We start from the raw sequence: 16,267 nt of genomic DNA, 5'->3' as shown, positions 1-16,267 counted from the left end.
TCTCCTGCCTCCCTCTCTTTTTTGAGATTGGGTCTTTCTTTGTCACCCGCGTGGAATGCAGAGCTGCAGTGCAGTGCTGTCCTCATGCTTCACTGTGGCCCCCCTCTCCTGGGCTCAGGTGATCCTCCTGCCTCAGCCTCCCAGGTAACTGTGACTAGAGGGGCACGCCACTATGCCCAGCTAATTGTTAAATATTTTTTGTAGAGACGAAGTCTTGCTATTTTGCCCAGGCTGGTCTTGGCCTCAAGTGACCCTCTCACCTTGGTCTCCCAAAGTGCTGCGATTATAGGCATAAGCCTGGCCACCTGCCTTCCTCTTAAAAGGACCCTTGAGGTGACATTTAGGACCCACCTGGGTCACCCAGGATTGTCACACATCTCCTGGTCCCTCACATCTGCACATCCCTTTTGCCACGTGTGGGGCATAATCACAGGGTAAGGTCCATGCATGGTGTGTTTCCATGGTAACATGGTGAAATGGAAACACGCAAGGGCACATCCTCACCATGCCTGTGAAAGCCCCAAGGCTGCCCTCGTAGCTGCAAGGGGTGCGGCTGCCAACCCTGCCTCTCGTGTTTTCATTGCTACCGTCTTCCCCCAGTAAGAGCAGCCGATGCCCCTGCCTGGCCCATGCGGGAGTTCCTTGTAAACACGCTTTGCTTTGCTGCAGCTCACGTGCATCTTAAGGGAAGTTTCTACTGAGCCGTGTCCCCTCCTCAAGGTCATTCGGTCATGCAACAAACACCTGTGCAGACAGAAGGAAACAGAGGTGGGTCAGACACCAGGAACGCTCAGCGGGAGGAGGCCAGTGGGCAAATACATCTCACAATTCAACAAACGAGGGCTGCAAGGTGCCGTCCAGGAAGTCGGGACCGTGGACTGAAGGGAGGATGGTGGCAGGGTGGTCTGGAAGAGGCCAGGAGTAGCAGCGACCTCGGCCTGCCTCCAGGTCCTGCCTCTATCTCGTGCTGTGGACTGGAGGCAGTCCCACTCAGCAGGACAGGCTGTGCTGATGCTGGCTGTGTAGTCCAAAGGGCTCCGGGATGGGCAGGAGGGAGATGGGCATGGCGGGGAATGTGCAGAAACGGATGAGGACGGGAGAGTCATGGGTGACCTGGAGTCGGGAGAATAGGCCTGACGAGATGTCTTGAGTGGTCTCAGGCTGGAGCCCAGTGGGAGGCGGGTGGGACTGGGGATGCCCTCTTGACCTTTGATGAAGGGGCTAAGGACCTTGGCCAGTCCCAGGGTGAAGGCCTGCCATTGCACAGGGTTACTTGAGGTCTGGATCCTGCATCACAACAGCAGCCTACATCCCACAATAAACAAAGGTGGTGTTATTAGAAGAGCTTGGCATCCCTTGTGAGCTCCATTTCCTGGGGTTTCACCTTGTGAGCACAGAAGCTCTTCAAATGCTTTGCCAGTTAGACTGAAAGACCCACGAGAGGGCAGATGCCAGGAATCCCCAGGCAGGGACCTGCCCAGAGCCACAGGCCCAGCAGGATGAGAAACACCATGGGGGTGAGTTGGGCTGTGGGCTCAGGCCACTGCCAGACATAAGAGCAGTGAACAGAGGGTGGGGGACCCCATGGGAGTGTGGGCAGCCCAGGGGGGTCATGGCAGCCCAGGGGTATCGTGGCAGCACCACACACGAAGCCCAGGCTCCTTCCCTCCTGCCCCTTTGCCGTCCTCAACACACAGCTTCCATCTGTGGCCAAGGTGGCTGCTCTTGCTCCGGCCATCACATCTATCCTCCAGCCAGCAGGAAGTGGAGAATGGACCAGGGTGGCCTGCTCCTTCCTGTTAGCAACTTAGCCCAGAGGCTTCCCACGTCCCATCCCTCCATCCCACTGGCCATAACTCGGTCCCAGGACTACCACTGCTGAAGAGTGGCTGGAAAACAGTCTTTAGCCAGACAGCCAGAAGCCCTCCAAAACTGGGGAACAAATCACAGGCTCTGCTACACTTTGCTGTTGTTAGTGAAGGAGGTGCCCAGGACGGGTCAAGAGGGCATTCTGTTAGTGAGGGGGCAGCTGGGAGGTGGGGCTAGAATGTTCTCCGACAGAGTGTCTGGCAGAGTGCACCCCCTCTCCTTGTCAGGTCCTTCCAAGGACACTTCAGAGAGCGTCCTAGGGTATCTGGGAGTTTCCAGGTACTGGAGGGACGTCCTCCGATTCTCACAGTCTATGGAGGGAGCAGCCTCACCCACGTTTCAGAGAAAACCCTCCCTCTGCTCACCCCAGCCACATGGCTGGAACTCCAGCCCACGTCTGCTGCCTGTGAAGTGAGGGAGAGTGTGAGGGTTGAGGGCAGTGGGCAGCTGTGAGGGTTGAGGGCAGTGGGCAGGGTTGAGGGGATGGGCTGGGCAGGGGGTGGAGGGGGCTGAGGGCCCTCGGGAGAAGGCAACTTCCGGCCTCGTGGCGCTGGGACCAGGTGGCCTGAGCTAAGTGGACTGCAGCTGCCGCCCCGCTCTCTGCACTCACCTGGGAGCTGGGGAACCTGGGGGCTGGTCCCTGGTGCTGACTTCCCCAATGCACTCGCTCTTGGGAGAAAACCTGGGCCTCAGAGGGGGCAGCGGGACAGGAGAGAGGCAAGGGCTTGCTGCGGGGGCCATGGGGACTCTCCCCATTCCTGCCCCAGCCCAGCAGCTGCTGGGGGCAGAGCTGGTGCTCAGAGCCCGCCTTCCCACAGAGCCCTCCAATCAGAGGTCTTGCCCCTCCTCCCTGGGGGCGGGGTCTGGAGAGAGGCGGAGCGTTTCTCCCAACAAGGAAGTGAGAGTGAGACAGAGGTGCCCGGTTTAGGAGCTGAAGCAGCTGAGTCCCGGAGCCTGACCATCAACAGGACCCGGCAGTAATGAGGCCGCGTTGGTCTGGGGTGCACAGTCACCCTGGCAGCCCTGCAGGGGCGAAAGTCAACTCCTTTGGGTGATGGAGGCTGTGGGCTGCCTTCTCCCTGCACTGGGAAGGGGCGAGGCTCCCGGCTACACCAGCTCTGTTGTGGGGTTGGGGGCACTGCCCCTTCCCGAGCCCAGTGCCTGTGGGACCTGCAGTTCTCCCTGAGAATCCTGCAGCCCTTGAGTGACCCCAGCCTGGAAATCAAGGACCTTACCTTGGCACCCAGGCCTGGTACGAGCTCTGGCTTCAAAGTCTGACCACTCTTCCCATGCGAGGCCACTCACTGTCACCCGTAAGAATCCTCCCACAGTCCCTGCTGTCCTGCAGATGTCCTTGCAAACTCAATTTTCCTTCCGTATGCAATTCCCTTGCACCTCTATTCCGCCAGCAAACTCCTGTTAGTGCAACAGGACAGAATCCTGATGCCTCCTCCTCCAGGAAGCTTTCCCTGGTTGCACTCACTCTCTGCCACCTCCTCTCCCACCCTCCACATGCAGGGATGGTTGTTGCCTCCCTATAAGCATCTGCCCTGGCCTTTCTAGGGGTGGCTCCCCACTGGGTTCAGTGCAGCTTGTCCTGTGTAGTGTGGCTGGATGAGCCCCATTGTCTCCTCATGAAACTGATGCTTCCCATCACTCTCCCATCTTCTTGGAACAACTTCAGGGTTTATTGAATCTGGAAAGAAAGAAGAGCAACAAAAGGGAATCATGTACATCGCACAAATCAGTTGTTCTGACAGTTTTATTAAATAATGGGGTGGTTCAATCATGTTGTGAAACAAGGCTCTGGGGAGGAGGCAAGAGGCAGGATCTGGGGCTGGAATTTCTGGAAGAAGTCTGGCCGCTTCTGGAATTGGTCACTGAGCCTCCCTCATGCTGTGGAAGGTGTGGGTTCAGACCCAGGCTTTCCACTGGCAGCAGGGTGGCTGGGAGCAATTGCTCAGCCCCAGCCTCGCCCGCCCTGCTCCCACCTGCTTGCTTCCCTGAGGGTCAGGCACTGGTGCTCCAGGCCTGCTTGCTGGCGGGTGGGGGTTGGGGGGTGTCGCTGAGGAGAGCCAGGGAGCCATGAGACTTCCCTCTTCAGGGCCTTTCCTGGGAGAGCAAGAGGAGGCTGAGGCCCTGGGAGAGCCGATGTGGGGTCCGGGCCCTCGGCTGGGAGGGTGGAGGCGGTGGAGGAACCACATTTATTTGACTCCAACTGCTAGGAGCTGGGTGGCTTGTGCTAGGAGACCCTGTGCCACCCTCCCCACCAGGTCCAAGCTCCTGGCCTTCAGCATCCAGAGCTCCCAATGAACTTCCCAGGTCTCCCCGGGGTTCCCAAGGAACCTTCATGCAAGATGCAATGGCCTTGGACAGATTGATAAGTCCCAGCCAGGCACACCCTGAAGCCTCTTCCTGGGGCTTCCACAGGTCTCCTGCAGCTGCTGGACACAGGGACACTGGCCCCAGGCTCACATGGCGCTTGGCAGGCAGGGCCTGGAACCTGCCGGGTGTCTCCTCCAGCCTCGGCTCCCATCCACAGAATGGGAAATAACTGTGATTTCCTGGGACAGGGTGGGATGTGATGGCTGTGTGGATGTGCACCATGAGCTTCCGGGTCACGCTGCTCAGTGTGCTGACCTGTCCTTACCAGGTGGGTGCCACTTGCTTTACAGCAGGGCTCAGAGGCCACACCAAGGGGCAGCAGTGCCGTTGGCTCTGGGAAGAGGTCTCACCTAGGCAGGGGTCCGGCCCCCGTCCTCCCAGCCCCTGGCCCTGCCTGGTACGGGCTGACTTTCAACATCTTTCTCTGGGTTCACCTGCTACTCAGGGGCTGGGCCTGTTCCATGGGCCCGGCAGCCCCATCTCCCTCTGTCTCTTGGACTCTGCCACCCCGGCCTTTCCACCTGCTCCTGGCTGCTAGCTCTTTGAGGCCTTCATCCTTGGGGTTGGCCTTGGACCCTGACTGGGTCAGCAGCCTGGGTTAGGAGGCCTTCCATTGCCCCTCAGGGGCTCCTGGAGCTCCCGCCATGTGCTGGGGCTCTCAGAGGGCGCTGGGAGCAGAGGACATGCAGTGGGAAGTGGACCCAGGTCTGGGAGCTGAGGGTAGCACGGCCGTGGGAGGGGACCTGGGGGAGCTCTGGATGTCGGGGTGATGTCTTTGCACTGAGGGATGGCACTCCCGGAGGGTCACTGCTGGCTCCAGAGCACAGAGATGTGACTCCCCGAGGGTGACCAGCCCTGCGGGGGGTCAGCAGCTGGTGGGGACAGTGCAGGAAGAGGCAGAGGCTCTCAGGTCCCCCAACGGGCTTCAGGATGAATCACATGAACTCACCAGCATTTCACAATTTTGACCTACAGAGCCAGCAATTTCACATAGCCGGCCCCAAACACCTCAAAGGTGTCACGGCCAGGCTGGGCTTGGGCTGCATCCTGTGGTGCCCAGGAGCATGAGTTTCCACCCCGCAGGTGCTGTGCCGGCGGGGCAGGGTGAGGACGAACTAGAGGAGCAGGGACAGAGCCAGGCCCAGCCCAAACCCCAGACACCTGGCAGGTGGGACCGGGTCAGCGTAGCTCTGTGGGGCGGGCGGCCTGGGATGGAGCCCCAGCCCTACCCTTGTTAGCAGGGTACCCTCATGGGAGTGGCCTCGCCTCTGGGTGCCTTGTCTTTTAAGGGGGCATAAGAGTTGCATCTGCCTCCCGAGATCTGCTGAGGAGGAGGAGCTGAGCTGTTTAATGCGGGCGCTGGCAGGGCCCGGTGTGTGCAGCTGGCACCTTCGCTCCAGGCAAGGCGCAGGGCACCGGGAATGCGGTGACCCCACGCTTCTGAATTGAGATCAGACGAAAACTTTAGGGGGCTGGTGCCGGGATGGACCCAAAACAGGGGGTGGGGTGGGGGTCAGGGAGCCCTGGAGGGTGGGGAGGCCAAGGGAATACCTGACCAGGCACCAAGGCCCCTGCCCCTGGGGACAGCAGGGGAGAGGGTGGAGCGACCCCAGCGTCGAGTGCGGATAAAGCCGTCATCCATCTACCCCAGCCCTGCTTCTGAGGGGCCCCCTCTCCTTCCCCACACTGGCCAGGCCATGAGCAAGGAAGGGCACCCCGCAGGGAAGAGGGGCCTCTTGCCTGGCGACTGGGCTGACCTCCAACCTCTGACCCTTGATGGGCTGGAGCACCCACACGAACAAGACGCCTGTGCAGCAGAAACCTGAAGAAAGCTAAAGAAACCTTTGGAGAAAAGCGGTGCCCCTCCCACGCGGCTCCTGCCCCAAGCAGGCCTTCTTCCTCCAAATAGACCAAACATGGTAATTTTATGTACAAATCAAGCCATGCATTATACATTTTTATGTTCTCATGCTAACAAAGTGACTTTGGATCTATCAAAGGCACAGAAAAAAGCATTCCACTTATTTTTGCCCCCTGAACAGCCCTCCTGTCCATTATCCTCCCCCTCATGGCCCTGGCTGCGACTCCAGATGGACCCAGCCCAAGCCCCGTCACACAGCAGTGGCCGGGTCACCCTTGGAATGGCGAGCCTGACCCTCCACCACTGACCTCCTCTGACCTTCTGAGGCCCCTCTGACGCGCACACTGGTGAGTCCTTGGTCTGGCACTCGGAGGCCGAAGAGGCTGTCACCTTCCACACTGCCATGCCAGGCCCTCTGCACAAGCCTGGCTGATTCCTTTCCCTTCCTTGAATATTTCACGCCTCTTTGTTTCTACTCAAAATGCCCCTCACCTGCCCTCTGGATCCCCTGGTGAACTCCTACACATTCTTCAAAACCCAACTTGAAGGCCCCCTCCTCTGTGAAATCTCCCATCAGTGAGTTGACAAAGTGCTATTACTGAGCACATTTTATGTGTGTCCTTCCTCAAAGCCAAAGGGCACCTTGTACTGCCAGACGGGCAGGAGCTCAGAGCTGGGAGGAGGGGCCAAGGGAGTGGGGAGGAATGTGGGATTCCGCCAGTGGGTCAGGGTGAGCGGACACAGAGGGAGGGGCTGCGCCTGCTTTTGGGAGGTGCCGTGCTTTGGGGTTGGAGTGTCCTGGCAGGGCTGGAACCTGGCACAGTCAGCAAAATCCAGACCACAGGGGGCCCAAGGGCCCTGCATTCCGTTACACTTAGCAGGTCCTGTCCATGGTCCCAAAGTGGCTGTGGCCTGGAGACCCTCGCAGGCCCTGATGCGGACCTGCTGCCCTCCCCCTAAAGGCCCTCCTTGGGTCCTGGGCTCAGGACATTGGTGAGGAAGGGACCGGGACCAATACCAGGAGGCTGGGGCATGACCATGGCCAACACCCTCCTTATCTGGCTGCCCTTTGGGGAGAGTGTGTGGTTCCTGTTCAGATCCTGGCTGCCCTGGCAGGCTGTGTGACCTAGGGCAGGAGATGGGCCTCTTAGAGCCTGAGGTCATTGAGTGGCCGGGACTGTGGTGTTGCCTTGCGGAGCAGCGGGGCAGCTGGTCCCGTGTGTAGGCGGTGATCCAGGATCCAGGCTGGCGGGAGGCGGGCCGCCATCTGGACGTGTGTTTCTTGGTTTCTGTAAAACGAAGGCGTGAGCCGGTGCGGCCCGTGCGATGCCTGAGTCTGGGGCGTCCGTTGTCTCTTTGACCTCTGAGTGGGGGAGACACTTTTGCTAACGGTGAGCATTTTGACAGAGGCAGTGTCTGGAGCTGGAGGCCAGGTGGGCCTCAAGCTGGCACGGAGTCAGATTGGACCCCCGAGGCCCAGGTGGGGTTCACTGTGGGTCAGGAGGCCTCTGTTGGCTGCTGCTCTGGACTGGGCTGGGCTCCTGATAACAAAGGCACCTCCCCAGCAGGCTCCTGACTGGGGCAGGGTGCATGGCAATGGGGGGTGGCTCAGGGCAGGAGGGGAAGGTGGGGTGCCCAGCTCTCTGCTTGTGCTTACTTTACCAGCTCTGACAGAGTGGCTCAGTTTTGCACCAGTGAGCCCAGTCCCCCACTCCTCCCTCTCTGCTCTCTCTTCCCTCCCGCTCCTCCCCACTCCCTGCTCTCTCCTCTCTCCTGTTCTTTCCTCCTCCCTGCTCTCCCCTCCCTCCTGCTCCTTTTTCCTCCCTGCTCTCTCCTCCCTTCTGCTCCTCCCCACTCCCTGCTCCTCCCTCCCACTCTCCCTTCATCTCTGCTCTCCCCTCCCTCCTGCTCGTTTCTCCTCCCCGCTCCTCCTTCCCTCCTACTCCCCACAGTTCTCTGCTCCTCCCTCCTCCCTGCTCCTCCCTCCCTCTTACTCCTCCCTCTCCCTCCTCCTTCCCTCCCTCCTGCTCTTCATCTTCCTTTCATGGCTTTGGCTGCCAGTTCCATCCCTGGGCCGAGTCCTCACTGTGAAACAGATGGTGCCCGTGCTGAGGCTGCCTTCATGGGGACCCCTGGTGGTGTCCCTTGCAGACCCCGCTCAGGGAGAGGGCCCAGCACGAGCCAGGTGTGGGGAAGGGTTCTCTCCTGACCTGGGAACTGGAGAGCAGGGGGCTGCTGGGAGCCAGGTTGGGAGCTAGGTCCACCCAGGGAAGAGGGCTGGTGGGAAGAGACAGTAGCGGTCACAGCCCCTGACTGTAAACCTGGAGGTTCTCCACAGACTGCAGCCCCCTTCACCCAAGGAAAGTGGCTCTAGAGGGGGAGGGGTGTCGCTGGGAGCCCTTATACAAGGACAGGTTTGTGGAAGTTGCAAAGGGATGTCCTAGCTAGAGGCACGTTCAGAGTATGGATGTTTCAACCGGAAAGACCTGGGTTGGAGTGCTGGCTCTGCCATTGAAGAGCTGTGTAAGCCTGGGCAACTACTCAGCCTCCATGAGAACTGAATCTTCACCCTCTCTGTGTACACAGAGGCTTCATCCCACAAGACACTCTTTGGAAGGATTCCTATTTACCCTTCAAAACCCTGCTGCAATGCCACCTCGTTCAGGAACCTGGTTAGAGGACTTGGCTCCCCGCCTCTGCCCCTTGCTACCTTGCACATGGCTGCTGTTTCGTTCTTTGGCCTTCTTTCTCTCCCAGCCAGCTTCATCCTGAAGTGAGGGGCTGTGACTTACTCATCTCTATGTTCACCACCTCCAGTGCAGACCTGGGCCCAGAGCTCACGTTTAACATACGTGCTGTGTGCGGCAGAGCCACAGGCGTCACCGGATCATCCCGTGTGTGGATCACCCCCGACAGGCCAGCACTGTGCACTGCCCTCTCCAGGAGACACCCAGGCCCTCCAGGGTCCCCCTTCCCTGTCCCTAGCATGACAGAGTCCATCACAGGCCTGGGTACTCAGTAGCTGCTCAAGAAAGGCACTCTCTTTAAATCCCATCCTTAGCTGATCTTCCACTTAATCTCTGAGGCTTTGTTGGGCGTCTTCTGACAGGTGTGACTCCTGAAAGATGCAAAAGGGAAGAAAGCAGGAGGCTGGACCAACAAAGGCCTGAGATGAATGAGATTGAGTGTTTGTTCCAATGGCTGTCATCACAGAGCCCTGGATAGCCCAGGGATGAGAGGGAGAGACGGGGAGAGACAGTGACAGCCAGAGACAGAGACAGGAAGAGATGGAGCCAGAGAGAGCCAGAGAGAGGGAGAGACAGAGCCAGACAGAGACAGAGACAGACAGACAGAGATAGGGAGAGTCAGAGACAGAGACAGACAGAGATAGGGAGAGTCAGAGAGAGTCAGAGCCAGAGAGAGACAGAAAGAGCCAGAGATTGGGAGAGACAGATCCAGAAAGAGCCAGAGCCAGAGAGAGCCAGAAAGAGCCGGAGAGAGGGAGAGACATAACCAGAGAGAGCCAGAGACAGAGAGAGCCAGAGACAGAGAGAGCCAGAGGCAGGGAGTCAGAGACAGAGACAGGGAGAGCCAGAGACAGAGAGAGCCAGAGGCAGGGAGTCAGAGACAGGGAGAGCCAGAGACAGAGAGAGCCAGAGACAGAGAGAGACAGAGGCAGGGAGTCAGAGACAGAGACAGGGAGAGCCAGAGACAGAGAGAGACAGAGCTAGGGAGAGCCAGAGACAGGGAGAGCCACAGAGAGCCAGAGACAGGGAGATACAGAGCCAGGGAGAGACAGAGCCAGGGAGAGACAGAGACAGGGAGAGACAGAGACAGGGAGAGGGAGAGACAGAGACAGGGAGAGAGAGAGACAGGGAGAGATAGAGACAGGGAGAGACAGAGACAGGGAGACATAGAGACAGGGAGAGATAAAGACAGGGAGAGACAGAGACAGGGAGAGATAGAGACAGGGAGAGACAGAGCCAGGGAGAGCCAGAGACAGGGAGAGATAGAGACAGGGAGAGACAGAGACAGGGAGAGATAGAGACAGGGAGAGATAGAGACAGGGAGAGCCAGAGACAGAGTAACAGACACAGAGAGAGCCAGAGCAGGGGAGACCAGAGCAGAGAGTGTGGGGAGAGAGCAGGGTGGTCTTGTTAACCATTTAGGCACCAGGTTTTGGGAGTGGTTTCCATGCATTGTTTCTTTGACTGTTATTGGAGCCCCAGGAGGTGGGTGCTGTAGTCACCATTCTCTAGGTGTGAGGATGGAGGTGTGGCGACTGGCCCCAGCTCAGGAAGAGCATGCATGGGGTCTGCATGGCCTCAGAGTCTGTGCTTTGAACTCTTTACTGTTCCCTTTGATAATGCATGTGCGTGCACACGTATCTATGCATGCACGTACTGCCTGTGTGCACAGGTGTACACATATGTGGGCCTGCATATGTCCGCCTAGGTTCATTGATGTGTGTGTGCATGTTTGTCACACCTTTGTGCACGTGTGTGAGTGAGCATATACATACATGTGTGTGCATGAATGAGAGTGTGGGTGTGCATGCATGTGCACATATGTGTGGGGGAGCATGGGACCATTCAGGTGCTTGTGTGTGCATATGTGTGCATGTGGGGCACTGCACGATGTGAATGTGTGTGCACCCACCTGGTGGACAGGCCCCATCAGGACAGGAAGTCAGCACTCAGCAGCCTCAGGTGAGGAAACAGGATGGAGAGAGACGACCTCGGGGCCTGCAGGGCCCAGCCGGTGCCTGAAGCTGCCTCGTCCTGCTCTGGTTGCCTGATGAGCCTGTCAGTTCCCCTTTGGGCCTCGCATAGGTTGGTTCGAGTTTCCATCCCTTGCACCCAGGAGCCCTGTCTAGGACGAGGCTGTTTTTGCCCTGCCTGGACATCCCCCATGGTCACATGTGGCTGTAAAGGAGGCTGGGAAATGTGGTCTTTGGTTGGACAGACATTGCTCAGAGGAAACTGTGCTTCTATAGAAAGAGGAGAGAACGGAAATCAAGGGGACAAGTAGCCATTCTGCCACCTCCCACGCAGGACTTGACAACCTAGCTCCTGCTGGCACTGCTGCCTCCCTGCCGAGCCTGTGTCCCAGCGGCTGGTCTGCCGGGTGCCTCCCGGGCCGGTCTTCCACGTGCAGCAGGCCCTCTTCCTGGTTTCGGCTCCCACAGATCTGCACAAACCCTGGTCATCCTTAAAGCCCAGCTGAAGCCCTCCTGTTCCAGGCAGCCGGCCCTAACGCCCTCATTTGAGATAGCCACTCTCTGCTCATGGCTCCTGACGAAACTCTTCCTCTGCTCTCGCACACCTGAACTTCGCAAGAACTTTGAGCATCCCTTTCAAACGGAGGGGCTGGATCCTGCAGGTGGGTGCTGCGGCTTCTCACCAGGGCTTAGAACTCACGGTCACTGCAGGTCTCTGTGTGGAGGGGCAAGTTCTTAGGTGTCCCCATCTCACCCTTCCCCCAGCCTCCAATCCAAAGAGGAATTCGAGCCTGACTTGTTCTGGTTCCAGGACCACGAGGAGCCTCAGTTGCTGGCGGACAGGGTTGCTGCGTGGGAGGGGCTGCTCTCCTCGGAGTCCGCCGGGCGCCTGACCTCTCTTGAGGCAGATGGCATTTGTCAACACTCCACGTTTTTGGTTGGGATTTAGGGCCGGCCTCTAGATCTCCAGCTGGGACCCAGTGAGCGGCCGCACGGCCTGAGCTGGAGGCCCAGGCCCAAGCCCAGCTGAGGATGCATGGACCTTCCTCTCATGGCGTGTGTCTCCCTCATGGACCTTCATGGGGGAGGTCTGGGGTCTGAGCATTCCTGGGTCCTTTGCTGTCCACTGGCTAAGAGCGGCCTGTCCTGCCAAGTTTCCCAACAGTAAACAGTCATCAAATAGTTGTTGAATGAACGATTGAGGAAATGATCGTTTCACTGAATAAACCCCCTGCAGGGTGACTTTGGTGAAAGAATGAGCAGGTGACTGTGGGAAGCCACGTGCAGGCATCAGACAGGCGTGTGCCCTGCAGACGTGTGCCGTATAGGCATGTGCTGTGCAGGTGTGTGCCATGTGCAGGCGTGTGCCATGTGCAGGCGTGTGCCATGTGCAGGCATGTGCTGTGCAGGTGTGTGCCATGTGCAGGTGTGTGTTGTGCAGGTGTGTGTTGTGCAGGTGTGTGCTGTGCAGGTGTGTGCCATGTGCAGGTGTGTGTTGTGTAGGTGTGTGTTGTGCAGGTGTGTGCCATGTGCAGGCGTGTGCTGTGCAGGTGTGTGCCATGTGCAGGTGTGTGTTGTGCAGGTGTGTGCTGTGCAGGTGTGTGCCATGTGCAGGTGTGTGTTGTGTAGGTGTGTGTTGTGCAGGTGTGTGCCATGTGCAGGTCTGTGCCATGTGCAGGCGTGTGCCATGTGCAGGCGTGTGCTGTGCAGCTGTGTGCCATGTGCAGGTGTGTGTTGTGCAGGTGTGTGCCATGTGCAGGTGTGTGCTGTGCAGGTGTGTGCCGTGTGCAGGTGTGTGTTGTGCAGGTGTGTGCCATGTGCAGGCGTGTGCCATGTGCAGGCGTGTGCCATGTGCAGGCGTGTGCTGTGCAGGTGTGTGCCATGTGCAGGCGTGTGCCATGTGCAGGCATGTGCTGTGCAGGTGTGTGCCATGTGCAGGTGTGTGCCATGTGCAGGCGTGTGCCATGTGCAGGCATGTGCTGTGCAGGTGTGTGCCATGTGCAGGCGTGTGCCATGTGCAGGCATGTGCTGTGCAGGTGTGTGCCATGTGCAGGCGTGTGCCATGTGCAGGCGTGTGCCATGTGCAGGTGTGTGCTGTGCAGGTGTGTGCCATGCAGGTGTGTGCCATGTGCAGGTGTGTGTTGTGCAGGTGTGTGCCATGTGCAGGTGTGTGTTGTGCAGGTGTGTGCCATGTGCGGGTGTGTGCCATGTGCAGGTGTGTGTTGTGCAGGTGTGTGTTGTGCAGGTGTGTGCCATGTGCGGGTGTGTGCCATGTGCAGGTGTGTGTTGTGCAGGTGTGTGCCATGTGCAGGTGTGTGCCATGTGCAGGTGTGTGTTGTGCAGGTGTGTGTTGTGCAGGTGTGTGCCATGTGCGGGTGTGTGCCATGTGCAGGTGTGTATTGTGCAGGTGTGTGTTGTGCAGGTGTGTGCCATGTGCGGGTGTGTGCCATGTGCAGGTGTGTGTTGTGCAGGTGTGTGTTGTGCAGGTATGTGTTGTGCAGGTGTGTGCCATGTGCAGGTGTGTGTTGTGCAGGTGTGTGCTACAGGATGCTCCTGCCTGCCTTGTTCCCACCCAGCCAGGCCCTGTCCTGGGCCTGTAGCTGAGCTCCAGGCCTCACCACCTGTCTGGAGATGCTTCCTTGGAGAAGCTGGACGCAGCTGCTCTGGGGGTCTCGCTGCCTTTCTGGGCACTAAGTCTGGATACTTCTGGTTCCTGGTTCTCCATCACAAGCTTCGTATTGTTTCCCATAAATTATATGGTTTGCCTGCTAAGAGTTCTTCCTCCTGCAGGCCCCTGAGGAGGCTCTGGTGAACAAGCTGCCCCTACCTCCCAGCAGAGTTCGAACCCACAGCCACCCTGGGGAGATGCTGTGGCCTTGGTGGAAAGCACAGCTGGGAGGTCAGGCAGTCAGGGCTGTGAGGAGGCCCCAACACTCTGGGACTTAGGCAGGCTCACCTGGCCTCCACAGTCAGTTGTGGTTGGAGCGCCAGCGGTGCACGTGTGCCAGCCCAACCTCCCATCCACGTTCCAATCCCCCCAAATCACAGCAGGATGTTGTTGAAACCTCCTCATGATGGGGACTAACTCTCAGAACCGCCTAGGCAGGCAGCCTGTGCTGCTAATCCTGGCCCATAAGGATGATGCCCTTCCGGGGACTGCAGAGTCCCAAGAACCCCTCCAGAGAAGCAGTCCCTAAGGGAAGCCCAGCTCTGTTCTCCAGGTGGCCTCTAAGCTGAATCCCAATCCTATGCAGTTTGCTCTGCCGAGTGCCGCAGTGTGCTACGGCCCAGGTGCCCCAGCCCCCAGAGGAGCAGGCTGTGCCACCCTGTGCAGTCCAGGGTCCAGCAGCAGTGGCACCCCTGGGAACCTGGGCCTGCCCAGACCCACTGCCTCCCAGCCCGCACTGTCTGTGACGGGGTACCCAGGACCCAAGGGCACCTTAATGTCTGGGGGAGCCCTTGCCCCTTACAGCCTGGTTGGCAACTGTCAGGGAAACAGATGGTCATAATCTCAGGGTGCAGGGAGCCCCAGAAGCCACTTGCCCTGTGTCCCCAGTGGAGACTTCCCACTCTTGCCTCTGGGGAATGTCGTGGCAATGGGCTCCGCATGGCCTGATAGGAGGCAAACGCTGCTTGGGTTGAGTCCCTTGTCAGTGGGGAGCCCAGGTGGGCTCTTGAACTCTGTAGGTCTGGCTGGAGTGGGCTCCCCTCCTGTGGGTCTCTCCCAGGTCTTCCTGATACTTCTCCTGGATCAGGTTCCCTCCCGCTGCCAGGATCCTGGGTGTCAGCACCCTGGCCCACTCCCTGACAGCCCGGCCACACCCTCGCTCAGGGCAAGTACAAGAACAGAAACAGACCACGACCTGTGCCTCCACCTGTGCCTCCGTGCAGCCCTCGCCCCGGCCATGCCTCCATGCAGCCCTCGCCCCGGCCGTGCCTCCGTGCAGCCCTCGCCCTGGCTGTGCCTCCGTGCAGCCCTTGCCCTGGGATTCCCCCTGATGTCCATCCTCCACCTCGCCCGCCCTGAGGGGAATTCAGAGAGCCTCCCCGAGCTTCAATTGTGTGTACCTACTGGGTGCAAACCCTATGCTGGGCGACAACCCACAGTGCAGCTCTTCCTCCCAGAGCCTACACAGGTGGAAGGTCACAGGGCTGGAGGCGCAGGAGGTGGGTAGGGAGCCAGATGGCAGGAGGTGGACCAATGCCTAACCCCAGGTGGGCCGAATCACACTCTTACCCCTTCCCACTCCCTCCTGGGAACAGCCGAAGTGGGACAGGCCCAGGGAGGAAGTGGGGTCACAGAAGAGCCCTTCCTTTTGGCAGAGGTCATGGAGGAGGGGGTGGGCTCGTGAAAGCCCAGGGGAACATTCAGAGAGGCCAGGCAAGGTCTGGGATGGGCGGACAAGAGCAGGGGCCTGACCCTGACGGAACCTGAGCCCTGGCACCCTCAGAAGCCCCACTCTCCTCATCTCTAACGTGGGCTAATGTTGACAACGGCTCCCCGGACTGCTGTGCAGCCAGAGCAAAGCAGGGAGGGCCTGCATGGGCAGCAGCAGGTGTCTGTGTCTGGGGCCCCCATGCTCCTGCTAGGGGCATGGTTAGTCCCCCATTCAGGTAGGAAAGAAGAGAACTTCAGCCTGGTAGTGGCAATGGGATTTCTTGTTTGTATCCTCATTTGATCTTTCAATCATTCATTAAGGTTTATTGAGAGTTTTCTATATGTGGCACAGTGTTCTAGATCTTGAGGATCCTCCCTCCCTCAACTGGGAGAGAAAAGAAAGGAGATGGGCAATGCATAGGCCATCAGAGTCCTCTGAATATGCTGGAAGGGTTAGAGGCTGGCTGGTGTCATTGGAGGTCAGGGGAAGCCTCTCGGAGGAGGAGACATTTAGGCTGAGTCCTGAGTCCAGGCACATAGGGATCTGGTGGGCCAGAAAGCTGCAATGAGGTGGGGGCTCTGGGAACACCTGTGGGGGTCACGATGATGGTGCTGGTGATAGTGGAGGTGTTGATGGTAATGATAGTGGTGGTAATAATGGTGAAGATGATGATAGTGTGATGGTCATGGTAATGATGGTGATGAGGTGGTATTGATGGTGGTGATATTGTAGTGGTGGTGATGACATTAATGGTGATGATAATAGTGATGATAATGCTGGTGGGAATGGTGGTGTTGATGGTGATGATGGTGGTGAGGGTGGTGATGATGGTGATAGTGATAGTGATGATGGTGATAGTGATGGTGATGTGATGGTGATGATGGTGATAGTGATGGTGATGATGGTGATGTGATGTGATCGTGATGGTGATGTGATGGTGATGTGATAGTGATGGTGAGAGTAATGATAATGATGGTGATAGTGATGTGATGGTGATGTGATGATGGGGATAGTGATGGTGATGGTGATGATGGTGATATGATGGTGACAGCT

The sequence above is a fragment of the Chlorocebus sabaeus genome, chromosome 8 (genome assembly GCF_047675955.1).
Source record: "Chlorocebus sabaeus isolate Y175 chromosome 8, mChlSab1.0.hap1, whole genome shotgun sequence".
Lineage (NCBI taxonomy): Eukaryota > Metazoa > Chordata > Mammalia > Primates > Cercopithecidae > Chlorocebus > Chlorocebus sabaeus.
The sequence above is the reverse complement of the archived record's forward strand: the minus strand, read 5'-3'. Positions refer to the sequence as shown.